The sequence below is a fragment of the Astatotilapia calliptera genome, chromosome 3 (genome assembly GCF_964374335.1).
Source record: "Astatotilapia calliptera chromosome 3, fAstCal68.1, whole genome shotgun sequence".
NCBI classification, from domain to species: Eukaryota; Metazoa; Chordata; class Actinopteri; order Cichliformes; family Cichlidae; genus Astatotilapia; species Astatotilapia calliptera.
This window is the reverse complement of record NC_137424.1, coordinates 79,661,692-79,686,719: the sequence shown is the minus strand read 5'-3', so window position 1 is coordinate 79,686,719 and position 25,028 is coordinate 79,661,692. Positions and strand designations below refer to the sequence as shown.

The 25,028-nt window shown below is 37.9% G+C and overlaps 1 pseudogene; it reads left to right on the top strand.

The window, feature by feature from the left end:
• Positions 1–16,348: 16,348 nt before the first annotated feature.
• LOC113010084 (uncharacterized) overlaps positions 16,349–25,028 on the top strand; it is a 46,324-nt pseudogene continuing 37,644 nt past the window's right edge.

The following is a 25,028-nucleotide window of genomic DNA, read 5'->3' as shown; positions in this document are numbered from 1 at the left end:
TTTTGGACAACACTGCTTCTATTTTTCATATTTTTAACATTTATATTTTTAATTTTATTCAACTTTATTCAACAAAAATTTATAATGTATTTCAATGGGGAGACCCTTCAAATCCTCATTCAACTTACTCATTTTTAAACTCTTACTACTTCCACATACATTGACATAGAGCCACCATTCAAACTTTAAAACGAAGACAAGACATTCAACTATTCAACTTGTATTTATCTTTTCAATATCTATTATACTTTTTCTTCAGTTCCAGTTTAAGTTTCATGATGTTTTTTCACCCGTTTCAGAGTTTATAATGGGTGTGTATGGGACGGAATGTTGGGGCTAGAGTGAGGCAGCTCAACTGCTAGAGTGAGAGGAGCAAAAAAATTAATCTTAAAATCTTTTTTAAAACTGCTGCTGTGTCCGCAGCGTTTGCTCTACAGGTATGATTTTACCCTCAAAACGTAGCCATGGCTGTCCTCTTTCATCCAATGTGTTTACTATTGTCCTAGGTGTTATGGTTCTTTCATAAATGTCACCAATGCACAGCCTCCTCCCTCCAACTCTTCCATAGACTCTAATGTTAAAATGGCTCAGAAGGTTCGTTTGAAAATCAGAAGAGCATGGTGTCTTTCCACTGTCACCACGTCCATATAATAAACTCCACAGGCATGAAAACTGAGAATTAGGTAGACTAGACATGGCTGTCGCTCACGGTGAAAGAATTTTGTCAATACGACTTGTACTTTTAATTTGGGAACGATTTGTTTCGGCCTGACTTTTCTGTTCATTTTAAGCAGCAAAAGTGAGGTGCATGTCTGTGCGTGTGTATGGAGCCATTGGGTGCAGTCACTATAGCAACCAGGCTCACACCTGCCTGCTTAACGAGCTCTGCCTGCCACTGTGCCAAGATTCATCTTAAGCACTTCTCTTTCAACTGCTGCTGTGTCCACAGTGTTACAGCCATCATTTTACCCTCAAAACGTCGCCATCGTTGTTCTTTTTCCAACATCTTGTCTTTCAAAGCTCAGAGATGTAAACTTTTTAAACTGTGTGGGTCCAAGTGGAGGGATCACATTTTAGTCATTCAGTGATTCAAAGAATATGACCTTTTAATATTCTTTCAGATGTTTTCTGACTCTAAATGTTCTTTTCTCATTTCTTAGGGTTTTCTAATTTACAATTAAAACATTTTCAGTTTTTTTCCAACTTCTTCTTCTGTGTAACCTTCAGCTTTTAGCAGTTCAGCACTTTTGTTTTCAGGTTAAATTCGGGTTGTTTTTTTTTATCTCATTCAAGATTTTTAACTTAAATTCAGTAATTAATTCATTTCAGTGCATACATTCAGATTCAAGCATTCACACTGCAGTTTCTTCAGAAAATGCACTTTCTAGTCTTTATTCTATTTTATTTATTATTCTGTATTCCGTACGTTTTTTGTAATCTATCTCCTTCAAAACCGTTCAACTTAGAAAAACCATTCAAACACCGTTAGATTCCTATTCTTTTGGACATGACTGCTTCTATTTTTCTCATTTCTAACATTTATATTTTTAATTTTATTCAACTTTATTTAACAAAAATTTATAATGTATTTCAATGGAGAGACCCTTCAAATTCTCATTCAAATTCCTCCTCTTTAAACTGTATCTACTTCCACATACATTGACATAGAGCCACCATTCAAACTTTAAAACGAAGACAAGACATTCAACTATTCAACTTGTATTTATCTTTTCAATATCTATTATACTTTTTCTTCAGTTCCAGTTTAAGTTTCATGATGTTTTTTCACCCGTTTCAGAGTTTATAATGGGTGTGTATGGGACGGAATGTTGGGGCTAGAGTGAGGCAGCTCAACTGCTAGAGTGAGAGGAGCAAAAAAAATAATCTTAAAATCTTTTTTAAAACTGCTGCTGTGTCCGCAGCGTTTGCTCTACAGGTATGATTTTACCCTCAAAACGTAGCCATGGCTGTCCTCTTTCATCCAATGTGTTTACTATTGTCCTAGGTGTTATGGTTCTTTCATAAATGTCACCAATGCACAGCCTCCTCCCTCCAACTCTTCCATAGACTCTAATGTTAAAATGGCTCAGAAGGTTCGTTTGAAAATCAGAAGAGCATGGTGTCTTTACACTGTCACCACGTCCATATAATAAGCTCCACAGGCATGAAAACTGAGAATTAGGTAGACTAGACATGGCTGTCGCTCACGGTGAAAGAATTTTGTCAGTACGACATGTACTTTTCATTTGGGAACGATTTGTTTCGGCCTGACTTTTCTGTTCATTTTAAGCAGCAAAAGTGAGGTGCATGTCTGTGTGCGTGTGTATGGAGCCATTGGGTGCGGTCACTATAGCAACCAGGCTCACACCTGCCTGCTTAACGAGCTCTGCCTGCCACTGTACCAAGATTCATCTTAAGCACTTCTCTTTCAACTGCTGCTGTGTCCACAGTGTCACAGCCATCATTTTACCCTCAAAACGTCGCCATCGTTGTTCTTTTTCCAACATCTTGTCTTTCAAAGCTCAGGCATTTAAACTTTTTAAACTGTGTGGATCAAAGTGGAGGGATCACATTTTAGTCATTCAGTGATTCAAAGAATATGACCTTTTGATATTCATTCAGATGTTTTCTGACTCTAAATGTTCTTTTCTCATTTCTTAGGTTTTTCTAATTTACAATTAAAACATTTTCAGCTTTTTTCCAACTTCTTCTTCTGTGTAACCTTCAGCTTTTAGCAGTTCAGCACCTTTGTTTTCAGGTTAAATTCGGGTTTTTTTTTTAATCTCATTCAAAATTTTTAACTTAAATTCAGTAATTATTTCATTTCAATGCATACATTCAGATTCAAGCATTCACACTGCAGTTTCTTCAGAAAATGCACTTTCTAGTTATTATTGTGTGGATGCCTTAATAGGCATCCACACTATTGAGTTCCTGTTTCTCTTTATTCTTTATTATTCCGGGTGTTTCCGTACACTTTTCGCCGTGGATCTACTTCCACAATTTTTGTGCTATTTTCACCGTTCAAACTCTAAACTGTTCTGCTCTTTCTGCTTATGCCGGCTATGACTTTTGGTGTTTATTACTATTATACTTTTTAAAATATTACACTTTTTTCCTTTAATTTGTCCCATTGAAATGAATGGGAAACTTCCACAATTCTGCTAAAACTTTCTTGTCTTTGAAACTTAACTACTGCCTCATACTTTCACCTAGAAACTCCATTCAAACTTTAAAACGTTCTCAAATGATTGGGCTATTCCTGTATGATTCGGCTTTTTCAGATCTTCTACTGTTTTCATCTTATCTCTCTTTAAGTCTTCAGTTGCAAAATTGTGATTTTTCAGAAAATACATGCGTTGCTATGGTTGCTATGCAATTAACTCAGAGGGGACAGTGAAACTGTTTGAATTTTCTCTTCATGTCCAAACAACTTCTTGCTACTCGCTCAATTTCCACTCAAGCCCCACAGATTATACACCAAAACGTAGGTATTTTTGCTGGCTTTCAGAAAATGTCCCTATCATTGTTGTGGGACTCATAGTTATTTTGCAAATCTCCTCAGAGTAACACAAAGTGAGAAAACTCTCCATATAAACTCAATGGAGAGTTTGTTCAAAATCACCGCTGGATTTCTCTAATGAGAGGCATTTTCAAATAGTCATATCTCCTTAACGAAGCGAAGTTAAGACATGAGGCTTGTCCCGGTATATCTTCAGACACTCCTGATGCTCACAATTCAAGAATTATTTTCTCACCTATTACCGTTCTGAGATGAGTTAGACTTGTTTGAGGGTAGGAAATTTGTCCCTCGCTCAGATTTCATCAGATTTCAAATTCTGGAAATGAGTCACTTTTTTCTCTCATCATATCTTTTTGATGGATTTCCACAGAGCCCTGAAAATTTCCATGACTGTTCACCAAAGCCTGCTGTTTCTTATGGTGAAAGAATGATTTTGATGCTCCATATAGATTTAGAGTTACCAAAGGTTGTTTGAGAGCAAGTCAAGGCAGTTTTTGCTTCGCCTCTACTCAGTTACAGTGTATTACAAGTCATATATCTTTAATAATTTATATTTTATCTCTGAATTATGAAGACCTGAAGATTCCCCCATCTCTTCTGAACAAAACAATGTCTGAATGACCGTTCTAGCCTCTACGGTTAGGAAATTATGGCCATTTGTTCGAGGGGAATCCTGAATGTCAGAAATACACTGAAGAAAACTCACACCTCTCTCTGTGTCTGCGTGTGTAAGGGCTGACTACAGCAGGTGCAGCTAATTTAACTGACCTACATATACCAAGCCCAGACTCTCAACAGCTCCTGTTCCCTTTACTGTTTGTGTATGTGTGTCTGTGTATCAATATTTCTCCTATGTTTAGGTATTACTCCTCAATCATAGTATTTCTGCTAAAGCAAAGTACTTCTACTACATCTTAGTACTTCTGCTAAATCATAGTATTTTTTGAAAAATCATAGTATATTTGCCAAATCATGGTATTTGTGCAAAATCATGGTTTTGGGGCCAAATCATAATATTTCTGTTATGTTATAGTATATGTGCTGAATATATTATATGTGCCAAATCACAGTATTTATACCAAATTATAGTATTTATGCCAAATTACAGTATTTCTGCTAAAAAGCAGAAATAGTCCTTTTTAGCAGGAATTTCTGCCAAAAGATAGTATTTATGTTAAAACATAGTATTTCTGCTAAATCAGAGTATTCCTGCCAAATCATAGTATTTGTACTGAAACATAGTACTTCTGCCCAATCACATTATTTGTACTAAATGATAGTACTTGTGCCAAATCATAGTATTTGTGCCAAAGCATCGTATTTGTATGGAGTCATAGTATTTCTTCTAAATCATAGTATTTCAATCAAATCTCAGTAGTTGTTGTTAAAACGCAGTATTATTGCAAAATCATAGTATTTGTACCCATTCATAGTATTTCTGCTAAATCATAGCATTTGTGCCAAATCATGGTATTTGTGCAAAAACATAGTATGTCTGCAAAACCATAGTATATCCCTTATGTTATAGTATTACTACTAAGGCATAGTATTTCTGCCAAATCATAGTATTTGTACTAAATCATAGTACTTGTGCCAAATCATAGTATTTGTTGCACATCATAGTATTGGAACCAAAACATAGTATTTGTCCCAAAGCATCGTATTTGTATGGAGTAATAGTATTTCTTCAAAATCATAGTATTTCAATCAAATCTCAGTAGTTGTGTTAAAATGCAGTATTATTGCCAAATCATAGTATTTGTACCCAATCATAGTATTTTTGCCATGTCATTGTATTTGTGCCAAATCATAGTATTTTTGCCAAATTGTGGTATTTGTGCCCAATTAATAATTCTGTTATGTTATAGTATTACTACTAAGTTGTAGAATATCTGTTATGTTATAGTGTATCTGCGGAATATAGTATTTGTGCCAAATCGTAGTATTTGTACCAAATCACAGTATTTGTGCTAAAACATAGTATTTCTGCCATATTGTGGCATTTGTGCAAGAACATTGAACTGTTATGTTATAGTATTACTACTAAGTCATAGTATTTCTGCGTTGTTATAGTATTTGTACTAAAACGTAGTATCTCTGCCAAGTCATAGAATTACTGCAATTTCATAGTTTTTTTTAGGAAATCTGTTATGTTATAGTATTACTACTAAGTCATAGTATTTCTGCCAAATCATAGTATTTGTGCCAAAGCATCGTATTTGTATGGAGTCATAGTATTTCAATCAAATCTCAGTAGTTGTTGTTAAAACGCAGTATTATTGCCAAATCATAGTATTTGTACCCAATCTTAGTATTTCTGCTAAATCATAGCATTTGTTCCAAATCATGGTATTTGTGCAGAAAACTTGGTTTGTCTGCAAAACCATAGTATATCTCTTATGTTATAGTATTACTACTAAGGCATAGTATTTCTGCCAAATCATAGTATTTGTACTAAATCATAGTACTTGTGCCAAATCATAGTATTTGTTGCACATCATAGTATTGGAACCCAAACATAGTATTTGTCCCAAAGCATCGTATTTGTATGGAGTAATAGTATTTCTTCTAAATCATAGTATTTCAATCAAATCTCAGTAGTTGTGTTAAAATGCAGTATTATTGCCAAATCATAGTATTTGTACCCAATCATAGTATTTTTGCCAAATTGTGGTATTTGTGCCCAATTAATAATTCTGTTATGTTATAGTATTACTACTAAGTCGTAGAATATCTGTTATGTTATAGTGTATCTGCGGAATATAGTATGTGTGCCAAATCGTAGTATTTATACCAAATCACAGTATTTATGCTAAAACATAGTATTTCTGCCATATTGTGGTATTTGTGCAAGAACATTGAACTGTTATGTTATAGTATTACTACTAAGTCATAGTATTTCTGCCAAATCATAGTATTTGTGTGAATTTGTATACTGTAATATCACTGTAGTATGTAGTGGCTAAGTAGGGGGTGTTTACAGTGTAAATAGGTCATCTCTTGTGTTGGAGTGCCCTCTTGTGGCGCCTTTTGGGTAGTGCCTTAGTAAACGTGAACCCTGTAAGAAGTGGTATCAGACTGATTTGTAGTGGAGGAATTTGTTGCCAGTGTTCTTAATCATAGAAACCACACCATATCACCTCTCCACATCCTCCTACTGTATGCCATGCCTCCCTGTACCATCCATCTGACCGCCAATAAACTCCACCTGTGGTAATCTAATCCCTGGATGTCAGCCTCTCCTTCTGACCGAGGATAGTTACTATTGCAGCACCACCCAGCATTAAACTGACGTACACCATTCTGTACAATAGTATTTGTGCTAAAAAGTAGTATTTCTGCCAAATCATAGTATTACTGCTATTTCATACTATTTAAGCGAAATTACAGTGTTTCTGCAAAAACATGTTTGAGGGGTGGAAATCTGTCCTCCTCTCATTTTTCAAACTCCGAAAATTAAGCCATTTCTTCTCTCGTCATGTCTCCGCGACGGAGATACAAAGAGCTATGTAAATCGTAGTCAAAGTACACCAAAGTCCGCTGATTCACCCAGTGCAAGAATTATGCTTCTATCCCACCTAGTTTTTGAGTACAAATTTATACACTATCACAGACCGGTAATTCATATTGATAATTTATTACAATTCTGCAAAGTTTTATGATTTTAGCAGCTTTTCTAATATGGACCTCACATTCTTGTTAACAGTCTATGGCAGAAATACATACAAGTACACAGCCTGATGAAGCAGACAGAAGCAGTACCTCTGATTGGTTCAGCATTTTCACCTCTTATCAGCACAAATATCAGCCTCTTCTGCTGTTTTCATTAGAATTGTAAGCTTTTCCACCTTTTTTCAGTTACGTGAGAACCAGTTTGGCTCAATGAGTAGCTGAAAAATGTCAGCCTCTTCTGCTGTTTTAGCAGGATTTCAGAGTTCAGCTTTTTCACTTGTTTTAAGCACAAATTTCAGTTTCTTTACCTCATTTCACAACAAAGTTCTTCCTCTTCACCTCTTTTCTGCTAATTTGAGCTTCTGCTCCACAGTGCACATTGTCCCTCTCATCATATCTTTGCTTGTGACCAGAACTCATTTGGCTCAGAGGGTAGTGCATCTGCCGTGAGAACCGGTGGCAGAGGTTTGAATCCTACCTGTGACAGTTGCTACACATGTTCCCTGCTTGCATGCGCTCTGCTTTCTTGTGTGTCACTGCTCTCCAGTGTGTCATTACACATACAGCCATCTTCAGCAAGTACTTCTGCTTCTACACCTCTTTTCAGCTCATCTTTTTGTTTCTTTGCCTCTTTTCAGCAGAAATTCTTCTGATTCACCTCTTTTCTGCCAAATGTTTAGCTTTTTCACCTCTTATCAGCACAATTCTAAGCAGCTTCTGCTAATTTCACCACAATTGTCACTCTCTCCACCTCTTCTTTGTGTGAATGAGTTTGGTGCAGTGAGGTGAATTGCTGCCTTTAGACCAGAAGGGCCAGGTTCGAATCCTGCTCAGGGCAATGTTTTTTTTTTTTTTTCAACTTTTTCAGCTTTTTTCAGCAGACATCTTCAGCGTTAAGGCATCCACACAGCATTTTCGCAGGAAATGCAAATTTTTCTAGTTATTAGTGTGAATGCTTGAAAAGCATTCACAGTATTGTTCTTCTAATCTTTATTCTATTTTATTAGTGTGAATGCTTGAAAAGCATTCACAGTATTGTTCTTCTAATTAGTGTGAATGCTTGAAAAGCATTCACAGTATTGTTATTCGAATCTTTCTTATTATCTATTATTCCATATTCCGTACGTTTTTTGGCATCTAACTCCTTCAAAACCGTTCAACTTAGAAAAACCATTCAAACACCGTTAGATTCCTATTCTTTTGGACATGACTGCTTCTATTTTTCTCATTTTTAACATTTATATTTTTAATTTTATTCAACTTTATTTAACAAAAATTTATAATGTATTTCAATGGAGAGACCCTTCAAATTCTCATTCAAATTACTCCTCTTTAAACTGTATCTACTTCCACATACATTGACATAGAGCCACCATTCAAACTTTAAAACGAAGACAAGACATTCAACTATTCAACTTGTATTTATCTTTTCAATATCTATTATACTTTTTCTTCAGTTCCAGTTTAAGTTTCATGATGTTTTTTCACCCGTTTCAGAGTTTATAATGGGTGTCTATGGGACGGAATGTTGGGGCTAGAGTGAGACAGCTCAACTGCTAGAGTGAGAGGAGCAAAAAAATTAATCATAAAATCTTTTTTAAAACTGCTGCTGTGTCCGCAGCGTTTGCTCTACAGGTATGATTTTACCCTCAAAACGTAGCCATCGCTGTCCTCTTTCATCCAATGTGTTTACTATTGTACTAGGTGTTATGGTTCTTTCATAAATGTCACCAATGCACAGCCTCCTCCCTCCAACTCTTCCATAGACTCTAATGTTAAAATGGCTCAGAAGGTTCGTTTGAAAATCAGAAGAGCATGGTGTCTTTACACTGTCACCACGTCCATATAATAAACTCCACAGGCATGAAAACTGAGAATTTGGTAGACTAGACATGGCTGTCGCTCACGGTGAAAGAATTTTGTCAGTACGACTTTTACTTTTCATTTGGGAACGATTTGTTTCGGCCTGACTTTTCTGTTCATTTTAAGCAGCAAAAGTGAGGCGCATGTCTGTGTCCGTGTGTATGGAGCCCTTGGGTGCGGTCACTATAGCAACCAGGCTCACACCTGCCTGCTTAACGAGCTCTCTCTGCCACTCTGCCAAGATTCATCTTAAGCACTTCTCTTTCAACTGCTGCTGTGTCCACAGTGTTAAAGCCATCATTTTACCCTCAAAACGTCGCCATCGTTGTTCTTTTTCCAACATCTTGTCTTTCAAAGCTCAGAGATGTAAACTTTTTAAACTGTGTGGGTCCAAGTGGAGGGATCACATTTTAGTCATTCAGTGATTCAAAGAATATGACCTTTTAATATTCTTTCAGATGTTTTCTGACTCTAAATGTTCTTTTCTCATTTCTTAGGTTTTTCTAATTTACAATTAAAACATTTTCAGCTTTTTTCCAACTTCTTCTTCTGTGTAACCTTCAGCTTTTAGCAGTTCAGCACCTTTGTTTTCAGGTTAAATTCGTTTTTTTTTTTGTTTTTTTTTTAATCTCATTCAATATTTTTAACTCAAAATTCAGCAATTAATTCATTTCAGTGCATACATTCAGATTCAAGCATTCACACTGCAGTTTCTTCAGAAAATGCACTTTCTAGTCTTTATTCTATTTTATTTATTATTCTGTATTCCGTACGTTTTTTGTAATCTATCTCCTTCAAAACCGTTCAACTTAGAAAAACCATTCAAACACCGTTAGATTCCTATTCTTTTGGACATGACTGCTTCTATTTTTCTCATTTCTAACATTTATATTTTTAATTTTATTCAACTTTATTTAACAAAAATTTATAATGTATTTCAATGGAGAGACCCTTCAAATTCTCATTCAAATTCCTCCTCTTTAAACTGTATCTACTTCCACATACATTGACATAGAGCCACCATTCAAACTTTGAAACGAAGACAAGACATTCAACTATTCAACTTGTATTTATCTTTTCAATATCTATTATACTTTTTCTTCAGTTCCAGTTTAAGTTTCATGATGTTTTTTCACCCGTTTCAGAGTTTATAATGGGTGTGTATGGGACGGAATGTTGGGGCTAGAGTGAGGCAGCTCAACTGCTAGAGTGAGAGGAGCAAAAAAAATAATCTTAAAATCTTTTTTAAAACTGCTGCTGTGTCCGCAGCGTTTGCTCTACAGGTATGATTTTACCCTCAAAACGTAGCCATGGCTGTCCTCTTTCATCCAATGTGTTTACTATTATCCTAGGTGTTATGGTTCTTTCATAAATGTCACCAATGCACAGCCTCCTCCCTCCAACTCTTCCATAGACTCTAATGTTAAAATGGCTCAGAAGGTTCGTTTGAAAATCAGAAGAGCATGGTGTCTTTACACTGTCACCACGTCCATATAATAAGCTCCACAGGCATGAAAACTGAGAATTAGGTAGACTAGACATGGCTGTCGCTCACGGTGAAAGAATTTTGTCAGTACGACATGTACTTTTCATTTGGGAACGATTTGTTTCGGCCTGACTTTTCTGTTCATTTTAAGCAGCAAAAGTGAGGTGCATGTCTGTGTGCGTGTGTATGGAGCCATTGGGTGCGGTCACTATAGCAACCAGGCTCACACCTGCCTGCTTAACGAGCTCTGCCTGCCACTCTGCCAAGATTCAACTTAAACACTTCTCTTTCAACTGCTGCTGTGTCCACAGTGTTAAAGCCATCATTTTACCCTCAAAACGTCGCCATCGTTGTTCTCTTTCCAACATCTTGTCTTTCAAAGCTCAGGCATTTAAACTTTTTAAACTGTGTGGATCAAAGTGGAGGGATCACATTTGAGTCATTCAGTGATTCAAAGAATATGACCTTTTAATATTCATTCAGATGTTTTCTGACTCTAAATGTTCTTTTCTCATTTCTTAGGTTTTTCTAATTTACAATTAAAACATTTTCAGCTTTTTTCCAACTTCTTCTTCTGTGTAACCTTCAGCTTTTAGCAGTTCAGCACCTTTGTTTTCAGGTTAAATTCGGGTTTTTTTTTTAATCTCATTCAAAATTTTTAACTTAAATTCAGTAATTATTTCATTTCAATGCATACATTCAGATTCAAGCATTCACACTGCAGTTTCTTCAGAAAATGCACTTTCTAGTTATATTTTATTATTATGGATTCCGTACGTTTTTTGTAATCTATCTCCTTCAAAACCGTTCAACTTAGAAAAACCATTCAAACACCATTAGATTCCTATTCTTTTGGACATGACTGCTTCTATTTTTCTCATTTTTAACATTTATATTTTTAATTTTATTCAACTTTTTTCAACAAAAATTTCCCATGTATTTCAATGGGGAGACCCTTCAAATTCTCATTCAACTTCCTCCTCTTTAAACTGTATCTACTTCCACATACATTGACATAGAGCCACCATTCAAACTTTAAAACGAAGACAAGACATTCAACTATTCAACTTGTATTTATCTTTTCAATATCTATTATACTTTTTCTTCAGTTCCAGTTTAAGTTTCATGATGTTTTTTCACCCGTTTCAGAGTTTATAATGGGTGTGTATGGGACGGAATGTTGGGGCTAGAGTGAGACAGCTCAACTGCTAGAGTGAGAGGAGCAAAAAAATTAATCTTAAAATCTTTTTTAAAACTGCTGCTGTGTCTGCAGCGTTTGCTCTACAGGTATGATTTTACCCTCAAAACGTAGCCATCGCTGTCCTCTTTCATCCAATGTGTTTAGTATTGTACTAGGTGTTATGGTTCTTTCGTAAATGTCACCAATGCACAGCCTCCTCCCTCCAACTCTTCCATAGACTCTAATGTTAAAACGGCTCAGAAGGTTCGTTTGAAAATCAGAAGAGCATGGTGTTTTTACACTGTCACCACGTCCATATAATAAGCTCCACAGGCATGAAAACTGAGAATTAGGTAGACTAGACATTGCTGTCGCTCACGGTGAAAGAATTTCGTCAATACGACCTATACTTTTCATTTGGGAACGATTTGTTTCGGCCTGACTTTTCTGTTCATTTTAAGCAGCAAAAGTGAGGTGCATGTCTGTGTGCGTGTGTATGGAGCCATTGGGTGCGGTCACTATAGCAACCAGGCTCACACCTGCCTGCTTAACGAGCTCTCTCTCTCTCTCTGCCAAGATTGATCTCAAACACTTCTCTTTCAACTGCTGCTGTGTCCACAGTGTTAAAGCCATCATTTTACCCTCAAAACGTCGCCATCGTTGTTCTTTTTCCAACATCTTGTCTTTCAAAGCTCAGAGATGTAAACTTTTTAAACTGTGTGGGTCCAAGTGGAGGGATCACATTTGAGTCATTCAGTGATTCAAAGAATATGACCTTTTAATATTCATTCAGATGTTTTCTGACTCTAAATGTTCTTTTCTCATTTCTTAGGGTTTTCTAATTTACATTTAAAACATTTTCAGCTTTTTTCCAACTTCTGCTTCTGTGTAACCTTCAGCTTTTAGCAGTTCAGCACCTTTGTTTTCAGGTTAAATTTGGTTGTTTTTTTTTGTTTTTTTTTTAAATTTCATTCAATATTTTTAACTCAAAATTCAGCAATTAATTCATTTCAGTGCATACATTCAGATTCAAGCATTCACACTGCAGTTTCTTCAGAAAATGCACTTTCTAGTTATTATATTTTATTCTGTATTCCGTACGTTTTTTGTAATCCTATAACTTCAAAACCGTTCAACTTAGAAAAACCATTCAAACACCGTTAGATTCCTATTCTTTTGGACAACACTGCTTCTATTTTTCATATTTTTAACATTTATATTTTTAATTTTATTCAACTTTATTCAACAAAAATTTATAATGTATTTCAATGGGGAGACCCTTCAAATCCTCATTCAACTTACTCATTTTTAAACTCTTACTACTTCCACATACATTGACATAGAGCCACCATTCAAACTTTAAAACGAAGACAAGACATTCAACTATTCAACTTGTATTTATCTTTTCAATATCTATTATACTTTTTCTTCAGTTCCAGTTTAAGTTTCATGATGTTTTTTCACCCGTTTCAGAGTTTATAATGGGTGTGTATGGGACGGAATGTTGGGGCTAGAGTGAGACAGCTCAACTGCTAGAGTGAGAGGAGCAAAAAAATTAATCTTAAAATCTTTTTTAAAACTGCTGCTGTGTCCACAGCGTTTGCTCTACAGGTATGATTTTACCCTCAAAACGTAGCCATGGCTGTCCTCTTTCATCCAATGTGTTTACTATTGTACTAGGTGTTATGGTTCTTTCATAAATGTCACCAATGCACAGCCTCCTCCCTCCAACTCTTCCATAGACTCTAATGTTAAAATGGCTCAGAAGGTTGGTTTGAAAATCAGAAGAGCATGGTGTCTTTCCACTGTCACCACGTCCATATAATAAACTCCACAGGCATGAAAACTGAGAATTCAGTAGACTAGAAGCTGCTGTCGCTCACGGTGAAAGAATTTTGTCAATACGACTTTTACTTTTCATTTGGGAACGATTTGTTTCGGCCTGACTTTTCTGTTCATTTTAAGCAGCAAAAGTGAGGCGCATGTCTGTGTACGTGTGTATGGAGCCATTGGGTGCGGTCACTATAGCAACCAGGCTCACACCTGCCTGCTTAACGAGCTCTGCCTGCCACTGTGCCAAGATTCATCTTAAGCACTTCTCTTTCAACTGCTGCTGTGTCCACAGTGTTACAGCCATCATTTTACCCTCAAATTGTCGCCATTATTGTTCTCTTTCCAACACCGTGTCTTTCAAAGCTCAGGCATTTAAACTTTTTAAACTGTGTGGATCAAAGTGGAGGGATCACATTTGAGTCATTCAGTGATTCAAAGAATATGACCTTTTAATATTCATTCAGATGTTTTCTGACTCTAAATGTTCTTTTCTCATTTCTTAGGGTTTTCTAATTTACATTTAAAACATTTTCAGTTTTTTTCCAACTCCTTCTTCTGTGTAACCTTCAGCTTTTAGCAGTTCAGCACCTTTGTTTTCAGGTTAAATTCGGGTTTTTTTTGTTTTTTTTTAATCTCATTCAATATTTTTAACTCAAAATTCAGCAATTAATTCATTTCAGTGCATACATTCAGATTCAAGCATTCACACTGCAGTTTCTTCAGAAAATGCACTTTCTAGTTATTATATTTTATTCTGTATTCCGTACGTTTTTTGTAATCCTATAACTTCAAAACCGTTCAACTTAGAAAAACCATTCAAACACCGTTAGATTCCTATTCTTTTGGACAACACTGCTTCTATTTTTCATATTTTTAACATTTATATTTTTAATTTTATTCAACTTTATTCAACAAAAATTTATAATGTATTCCAATGGGGAGACCCTTCAAATCCTCATTCAACTTACTCATTTTTAAACTCTTACTACTTCCACATACATTGACATAGAGCCACCATTCAAACTTTAAAACGAAGACAAGACATTCAACTATTCAACTTGTATTTATCTTTTCAATATCTATTATACTTTTTCTTCAGTTCCAGTTTAAGTTTCATGATGTTTTTTCACCCGTTTCAGAGTTTATAATGGGTGTGTATGGGACGGAATGTTGGGGCTAGAGTGAGACAGCTCAACTGCTAGAGTGAGAGGAGCAAAAAAATTAATCTTAAAATCTTTTTTAAAACTGCTGCTGTGTCCGCAGCGTTTGCTCTACAGGTATGATTTTACCCTCAAAACGTAGCCATGGCTGTCCTCTTTCATCCAATGTGTTTACTATTGTACTAGGTGTTATGGTTCTTTCATAAATGTCACCAATGCACAGCCTCCTCCCTCCAACTCTTCCATAGACTCTAATGTTAAAATGGCTCAGAAGGTTCGTTTGAAAATCAGAAGAGCATGGTGTCTTTACACTGTCACCACGTCCATATAATAAACTCCACAGGCATGAAAACTGAGAATTCAGTAGACTAGAAGCTGCTGTCGCTCACGGTGAAAGAATTTCGTCAATACGACTTGTACTTTTCATATGGGAACGATTTGTTTCGGCCTGACTTTTCTGTTCATTTTAAGCAGCAAAAGTGAGGTGCATGTCTGTGTCGTGTGTATGGAGCCATTGGGTGCGGTCACTATAGCAACCAGGCTCACACCTGCCTGCTTAACGAGCTCTGCCTGCCACTCTGCCAAGATTCATCTTAAACACTTCTCTTTCAACTGCTGCTGTGTCCACAGTGTTAAAGCCATCATTTTACCCTCAAAACGTCACCATCGTTGTTCTCTTTCCAACACCGTGTCTTTCAAAGCTCAGGCATTTAAACTTTTTAAACTGTGTGGATCAAAGTGGAGGGATAACATTTGAGTCATTCAGTGATTCAAAGAATATGACCTTTTAATATTCATTCAGATGTTTTCTGACTCTAAATGTTCTTTTCTCATTTCTTAGGGTTTTCTAATTTACATTTAAAACATTTTCAGTTTTTTTCCAACTTCTTCTTCTGTGTAACCTTCAGCTTTTAGCAGTTCAGCACCTTTGTTTTCAGGTTAAATTCGTTTTTTGTTTTTTTTGTTTTTTTAATCTCATTCAATATTTTTAACTCAAAATTCAGTAATTAATTCATTTCAGTGCATACATTCAGATTCAAGCATTCACACTGCAGTTTCTTCAGAAAATGCACTTTCTAGTTTAAGAATAGATGGGATTGGCTGTCGGAGGGTCGCTTTTTTGAACTGCAGGTCCTTGAAGGGTAATACAGTAGAGGATATTTACATAGAGGATCTCTATGTAAATATCCGATAGCAGCTACTACCACCACAGACTGTTTTCCTTCGTGGTCATGAAGGAAAACGCTCGGCTGGCATTTAAAAGGGCAATTTTATTCCCTTCAAGGACCTGAAGCTACATAAAGCACCCCCCAACAGCTGAACCCATCTGCTCTCTGATTGGATTGTTACATTTGTGATTGACATGACATTGACCAATCAGCTGAAAGGAAGAAAAATCAGGTCAAAATTCGTACTCGTAGGTTGAGAGTCACACACAGCCAGGGAACCTGAGTGCAGAGATTTAAACATAGTTGTTTGCTTTGTATCTGTAAACAGACCTTAACAAAATCAACTTGTAACTTGTGTAAAAAATCTTTACAAACAAAATTCTCATCTGTAGATGCACAAAAATAAAATTTTCAAAAATTTTGGTTTACAAGGGTACAAAACTCTCACAGACACACAACACAATGTTCACATTAAGTGGTGAAGGAAACACTTACTATAACAGCTTACTATTGTGCAGTCAAGAGTCCATGTTTCAGTGTTCAAACACCTGTCTTGGGTTTCTGAAGCTAATTTGTCACCTGTGAGGACTCTGGGACAAACACACAGCTTGCAGTTCATTTCTACATCTGTTTGTGTTTCCTCAGTTTCCCAGCATGCCCTGGCTGTGGTGGTGGAGGTGAATGAGGGGGAAAGATCTGTCCTGCTGCCCTGTATGTACTCAGGTTTCATACCTGTGGACCCCACAATGATGTGGAATCGCAGTGATCTTCATCCCAAATCCGTCCACCTACGACGAGGAGGAGGAGATGATCTCAGAGGACAAAACCGGCGTTACAGCAGACGCACATCGGTGAGGCGTGATGCTCTGCACACTTTAGACTTCAGCCTCACTCTGAAAAAACCACAACTGATCGACAGTAGCAGCTACACCTGCTCCATCAGTGCTGGGAGAGAGGAACAGACACTGACAGATATACAGCTGCAGGTCAAAGGTCAGCAACAAACACCTGCTTATCATGCAGGTCAGGAGTCAGTACTGTAGACGGATCAGAGCTTAAACTCAAAGTCTTCTGCCAATCCTTTAAAACAAACAACAGCGTTTTAGATCTAAGCTCCATGGTCGTCACAAAGCAGACGAAAAATGAGGAGAACACTTTGTATAAAAACTGCAGAGATCATTCATGATATTTTCTTTTTTCTGATGAAAGTTTTTAGTTGTAAAAACTGTGTAACACTCTTCAGGGATGCTGAGGTTTTTCACCACTTGCTGGCTCCCAGTGAAACCCAAGACCTCATTAAAAAAAGCTAACAAGCAAAGTAAAATGCTGAGTTCAACCAGCTGTTGTTAAACTTGTCTGCTGACTCCCAAAGGATCATGTGGATGTGGGATACTGTCCAAGGGCAGGTTACCTAGGGCCTGCTTTAGGGTGTCCTGCTATCATCAGCAATGTTAGCATCACTGACAGGTAGGAGTCCAGTTCCTTAGCTGACCTTTGTGTAGCCCTGCCATGTCTCTGATATTTACACATTCACTGAAAGTAGTAGCATGACCTATATTTGGCCATTTATAGCCACAGTTACTTTTGTTTTCAGCTTTTAACTTAGTTTAACTCAGGGCAAGCAAATTCTGCTCGGACACTTTTGATCTGATCTGTGGGGTTCTGCAAGGCTCAATTCTGAGTCCATTATTTTTTATTTTACATCCTTTATTTAGCTGAGGTCATTAAATGTTATCAATTCTATGCTGATGGCATCCAGCTGTCTGTCTTTTAAGCCTTGCCATCTGGATAGGCTGCCCAGTAATGGTAATCTTGTTGTATTTGATTCTTCTCTGAGCTTTGACTCAGATGCAAAATCTCTATGGGGTCTGTTTTATATAGAAAAGTACAGACAAGAGACACGAGCTGCGTTTGTTCTGCAGGCTCTTCCTCATCTGAGGTACAGGAGAGTTGCAACGGCCTATCACACTCACAGCTACTTCTCCCTTGTGGCGATGCTGCGCAATTACATCATCATAGCTTCAACTGAAAAGAGCAAAAGCACAATGAAATAAGGCCTTTTACATGAATAAATGTTTAAACCAAATTACAATGTTGACCATACACTTGTAGGTGCCATACAAGCTCGAAGCACACTTCATTTATTTGCTTTACATCGACTCCCAGTTGATTTTAGAATTAGTTATAAAATTCTCTTACCTACATACAACAGTGTAGCACTCCAGCCTTGTTCTGTGGACTCCTTCAAAAGGCAGTTGAAAACGTTTCTGTCAGGTGTGTTTTTGTATTGCTTGAGCACTCTACAACTAACTTTCATTTTCTTACTTAGCCTTTATACCAATCATGTCACTGACCTGTTAGTCTAATTACATACACATGTTCAGCCAGCTGTTTCTTTTCAGTACCGCTTAGTTATGTTTAAATTACACTACATTTGCATGCTGAAAACCTTTATAAGCGTCTTTTAGAAAAGGTCTTTGTGTGCATTAAGCAATGTTTCCATGGCATCAAGGGTTTTTAATGTTGGAAATGACCAAATTATGATTAAATGGAATATTAGCATTAAAGATCCAGTTTAGTTTCATTGGACAAAAAGAAACGCTAAATGTATTACAACAGAGTTAGAGGTCAGCAACATTAATGCTCAGCTCCCAGATGTCTAGTCGATTTTGTGATTTATTGTCCTCTCAGACCAGCAGGTGGAGGTGAAGGTGGAGGAAGGCTCAGACTCTGTCATTCTGCCCTGCAAAACAAAACCTGACCTGCCTGATGACACCACAGTGGAGTGGACTCGCTCTGACCCAGAACTCTGGATAGTCCATGTGTATTTAAACAGAAGTGACCACCTTAAGAAACAGGACGGCCTTTACAGAGACCGAACAAAGATGAATGAAGACCTGCTGAGAACTGGAGACCTCAGTCTGACCCTGAAACACCCCACAGAGAGAGACAGTGGAGGATACATCTGCACCATCTACAGGGACAAAAACATCCTGAGACAGAAAGTAGAGCTGCAGGTCAAAGGTCAGAGATATATATCAAAGGTTCTGTATATGTAAGCCATACTTGTGATATCATTATTATTATGTTTTAACATTAGGCTCTTTTATTGTTTTCTACATAGAGCGGTTTCCATCCTGGGGCATAGCGCTCCCAATTATTCTGGTTCTCGTTGTTTCTGGAGGTCTGTTATTTTATTTCATGTCAGGTGAGTCCCTCCTACATTACCCATAACACTGACGCTTAGCAGGTATCCTTCCAGATTTTGGTTATGTAGGTAGCTTCAGGGTTAATCCTGGGTTTTCTGTGCTATGAAGGTGGTTCATTTTTTAACAGGGAAAATCGCCATGGTAACATATGCTGTGAATCTCCAAAAGTTGATTCTGTTCATCTGGACGTTGTGTTTTGTGGGAGAAACATTTCGTCACTCATCCAAGTGACTTCTCTGCTGGGGAAATACATTTGACTAAAACCCCCTAAATGACATGCAAACTGTGCGTTGCATTGTTACAGGAATGTCAGTGCAACAAGTTGAGGACTTGTATAAACATGTATAAACCCCGCCCCTTTCATGTGAACTTGCAGGATAAACTCTGGGTTAACTTAAATGATTCATGTGACCTTCTATCAGAATCGCAATGATGGACTAAGTGAATCCAGGTAACAGAAAGATATTCTGGGCATGTTGAACTGTTTTTGTAGTTTAGTGTCAGAAGCTGAAAGAGTTGAGAGTTACAAACAGCTGATACAGAGAGCTGAAGAGAAACTTCCAGGTTTGTTCCAGAAGTCAGAAAACCTCCTTCAGACTCAGTCATTGATCAGTGAAACAGCTCCACAACATGACTTTACTAAACAGCTTACACCTTTCATAAAGTCTTGCAAGAGTCAGCTTTCTATAGATATAAACAAAATGGAAATGTACTGATACGTGATCAGAATTACAATATTTCTGACTGCCTGATTCAAAATGAATCGAATTGTCGATCAAATCAATTCTGAAAATCAGCGACGATACCCAGCCCTAATCATGTTGTCCTTTGTTATTCTCTCAGTTTACCAGGTGGAGGTGAAATCGGGGGTGGAGTCTGTCCAGTTGCCCTGCAAAACCACAGTTAACCTGCCTGAAGACGCTAAAGTGGAGTGGAAGGACAACGATTACAGGACGGTCCATGTGTATCAGAACGGCTCTGACCAGCCTGAAGAACAGCACAAGGATTATAAAGGCCGAACAAAGATGAAGAGAAACCTGCTGGAACCTGGAGACCTCAGTCTGACCCTGAAATACCCCACAATCACACACACGTACACCTGCACCGTCCACAGCAGGGAGGGAAAGATCCTGCTGCTCTTTGTCAGTGGAGGTGAGTGCTGTAGATACAGGGCAGAGGTCAGAGGTCACTGTAAAAGCTCAGAGATGAACTGTGAGTGTCCACATCATCCATGAGGCTTTCATGAGTTTCTCATAATGTTTGTTTAGCATGTGGCTAGCATACTGCTAAAGCTCAGTCAGTCCCACATATATGTGTACGCTGTTAGCGCTCACGTCTCAGTCACAATCACTACATGCATGTTTTTTTATGAAAACTTTCTGATATTCCACATAAACACACGTGGAAATATCACAAGTCTGAGTCGATGAAACAAGGAGTGGAATTGGAGGTAATGTTACCATCAGTGTTGATGTTGCTGTCTGTATCACTTACACGTGCTTCACTGTCTTCTCAGTCCCCCAGAAGGAGGTGGATGCAGGAAAGGACTTTGTACAGCTGTCCTGTAAAACCACACTTGATTTACCTCATGATGCTGAAGTGGAGAGACGCTAACAGGAAGGTCCACGTGTATCAGGATGGCTGTGATCAGCCAGATAGACAGGATCAGGATTACAGAGGCCGAACAGAGATGAATAAAGACCTGCTGAAATCTGGAGACCTCAGTCTGACCCTGAAACACCCCACAGAGAGAGACACACAAGTCTACACCTGCACCGTCTACAGCAAAGAGGGAAACATCGTGTTTAAGAAAGCAGTGAGCAATCTGAGAGTCAAAGGTCAGAGAGGATTTTATTGGTTCACACACTGTGTTCTCTCTGTGTTAGACCTACACTATCTTATACAGGCTGCATGCTTTAGCCTAACGACAGCTGGGATAGACTCAACTATGACCCTGCACTGAAGAAGAAAAATACTGGGGCACCACTATCAGTGACGGAAAATAGAAACGGAAAGCATTATCTCACAGGATGAACCATTAATTGATTTATAATCAAATCATCCATAATGAGAAATCTAAGCAAGCTTTGGATTAGATCATATAAAGACAGTAGTGTCATGGTTCCTGGATCATTGACCCAGTTTTGTGTTTTGTGGACTCTCAAGCTCTGCATTCAGTTTGTCTCCTGGTTGTTCTGTTGTTACAGTACATGTGCAATAATGTCCCAGCTGACACAGGCAGGAGGGAGAAAACATAATGTGAGGAGAAAATTGTTAGAAGACAAAGAAACTCAGACTCAAGATATCTTTTTCATGTACATATACATGGACGATCCCCCGTCCCTGGTCCGATCGGCTCTGCACCATTCAGCTACTGCCTACGTGTGCAGAACAGATGTTACACAGAGGAAAACCGCCTAGGGCTCTTAGCACATTCTTTATTTATACTTCAAGTAAGTTTCCACAGCAGTAGGAGTGGCATGTATGGAACTGATAATATCTCCTTAAAAGGAGATACCTTTAGCTTGTCTGTTGAAAAAGGAGATAGCTTGGTATGTATAGAAAACAAAACATTCCTTATAAGGAGAGAGACCGTTAACTTGTCTGTTAACACAGGAGGAAGTATCGTATGTCACAGCATTCCTCTGCACATATGTTTTCACTCCCTTTCTCTGTGGTGGTTCCAATTCACAAGCTCTTCTTCCTTTAAATGAAGCTACAAATAAACATAACACAAAACTCAAAAATCTTTCATCACATAATAAAGACAGACAACAAATAGAAACGCAATGAATCTCCGACTGCTACAGCTGCAACAGAAAAAGTAGAAAATAAAAGCACAGAGCATCTGGAAGACAACAATATGAAAGAGCCTGCAAGCGACCAGCGGACCCCGTCCCAGGCAGGGCACATGAGTGTACTAAGTTTAAAGTAGGGATTTGGAATTGATAAGAATTTAGTGATTCCGATTCCATTATCAATCAGATATTGATTTGGTTTCTGGTCGATTTTCATCGGCTCTCTGTGAGCGTGACCACCATCACTAAGCAGCAATAAATTATTTATCTAGTTAAGTACATGCTGTGTGATCAAATGTTTGTGCGTGTTGGAGCTATTTCCCTTCTTTGTTGCCATCAGGATTGGGGTCGTTACTTAAAAAAACACCACCACTCCCACCACCAACCGAGGCAGACACAATTCAATTCAATTCAATTCAATTTTATTTATATAGCGCCAAATCACAACAAAGGTCTTCACACAGATTCCCCAAAATGACACCTGCAGATCTCCAGCCCCCAGGAAGCCGCCAAACGACCACAGTCACAGAAAACCCCACAGCCAGCTGCAGGGCATACAGGGAGACAAGCCTCCAGCCGACCACCATCAGCGACCATGTAGTTCATTGATGGTGGTCGGCTGATCTGGTCAGTGATCAGTGAAACAAATTCATCCAGTTGTTTTTATGCAGACATTCTCCTCAAACTGATGTAATCTAGAAGTAAGTAAATGAGTCTGAAATTCCTCACAGAGTTACTGGAGGCCAACATGACGCCTCCAGACTAAGTATCTGGTTACAAACCAAGAGTTTTAGGACCGAGTACAATTACCTCAGTTTTATCTGAATAGCATGTATATAGTTATCAGCAGAGTTGTCTGTGGAGTACGTGCATGTGTTTGAGTGTGTAAGGCTCATTTTTCTGACATTACTGGATTATTCAAAATTTAAATGGGATACGTTAAGACTGTTACTTTTAATCATTCTCTCCGGGTGTTTATATTGAGGCTTTTAAAGCAGTTATGATGCCTAACAAGCAGATTACAGATTTGTACTTTTCCACAGAGTGCTTGTTCTTGGTCCAGCCATGACCAGTCTAATAGGTTTAATCCATTCTGAAACACAGCACTTTGTTGGATAAGAAGTAGTGTAAAGAATGTGGTAGTTGTAGATCACCACTGTGTTTTGGTTTTTGTAGAGTTTTTAAAGTTATTCTCAGGTGTCTATCTCAGAGGAACTCTACATCTTCGGTCAGGATGGATTATGAATGGAGAGATTTTTTTATAATCTTTGGGCAAGTGCAAAGTATTTTAAGGCTTACATTTGTGAGTGAGGTTGGGCAGTAGCTGGATGGAAGCGTAGGATCTTGGGCTGGTTTAAGAAGCAGACTAATGATGGCAGAGATCATGTTTGGAGATAGTGTGTGATTATTGTAAATCTGAATTACCATCTTGAAAAAAGAAGGTGCCAGTGTAGGCCAAAATGTAAAATGGCTGGAAAACCATGTGGACCTGGGGCTGTTTCAGAATTCAGACACTGAATGAGGTGAATCCAGAAAATGGTACATTAGTTGGATTAATCTGTGATGAGTATAAAGCTTCATAACAATCTTTAACATCTTTATGTATTTATTGTTGATCATGAGGAATCTTCCCAGTGGAAGCGTTTTTTCCTTATTTAGATTTAAGTGGTTTTGGGGGGAAATTTTCCAGATTTATTACCATGTTCAAGGTTCTCCAAACGTAGCTTTTGCATCAGAAACTGTTCGCTTGTGAATTATTTCATTCTAGTTTTAGTTTGTTGGTTTAGCTTGTTGTTGGTGAGGCATCACAGGCAGAGTCTAATGATCGAATTTCTTGTTCAGTTCTAATACAAGCCTTTTTCCCTCCTTTGTCTTATGTGAACAATAAGATATTATGTTAGCCTTTCCAGCTTCCCATAGAACACACGGTGATATTCCTGGTGGGCCATTGTTATCTAAATATGTTGCCCATTCCTTTTTTGAAATAATTAATGAAGTCTTGTTCTTTAAGTAATGATGTATTTAATCTCCGGCTCCAGTGGTGTAAGTGAGCGTGTGACTGATGTACTGGTGATGTATATAATTGTGTTTCCCTGCTTTGCAAACATTTAAACTATATTCTTTGACTTACTGCATTAAGTCTCCCGTGTTCTGCGTATGAGTGCAATACATGAGATGTTCTTGTTTGTCTGTATCATGCTGTACATTAGACAGATAGCTGCTTCTAGTTAGATGTAGTAGAGAAGAGTATACAGCTGTGGTTCGTTGACCTGGTGTGAGGGGGTCAAATTAGTGTCAGGTCATACATGCAGAAATAATTGTCACTTCTCAGATGTGACAATTAAGACTCAGATGAATGAATCGTTTCTTGTCCTTTCTCCTGGCTCTCAGTATTATTGGAGATAAAGTATCTGAATTTCAGGAGCGGCCCCACACCTCCAAACACACCCCACGGTCCTATCTATATATGATCCCCCAGTTCTACAAGCTTTTCCTGCTCCACCCTTCAATCCTTTCACTTCTCATTAGTACATGGAATTGATTTGACTTTGATTTGTGTAACAAAGTGATTTCCACGTCTCCTTCATGATGTGACAGTGTCAGAGCTGAATGCACTTGTAGAGTATCATGTTTTTATGGCTCACATTTAAAGTGTTGCAGCTCTAATGTACAGCTGTCATATTAGAAATAGAAGCAGCTCTGATTTTAGTGCTCAAAGAAATCTATGAAGTGATGAATTCACACATGAACAGTTTTCTGCAGCGTTCCTCTCGGCCTTATTTGCAGCTCCACTCTTGTTTTTGGTCTATTGTTGTTGTTTGTCCTTGTCTGACTGTCTTGTCTCTGCAGGGAGAGTTCAGGTCCAGGATCAAACAGGGGACATCAGGAACAGAAGCAGCTCCATTGATCCGACTCCTCTGATGGCTGATCAATCAGTTTGATCTGTGTGTTCTTTGATTATTGATCAGTGATGTCAGAGTTATGTTGATGTCAGACGCTAAGCTTTTTCGATCCGGACATTGCTACGGTTGAACTCATCAAACGGGTTCTAGATCCAGATGAAGTTGATGATCATGACTGCAACCGTAATCTTATAACTGTAATGCCCAATGTGATGTGGTGTGAACACGTCAG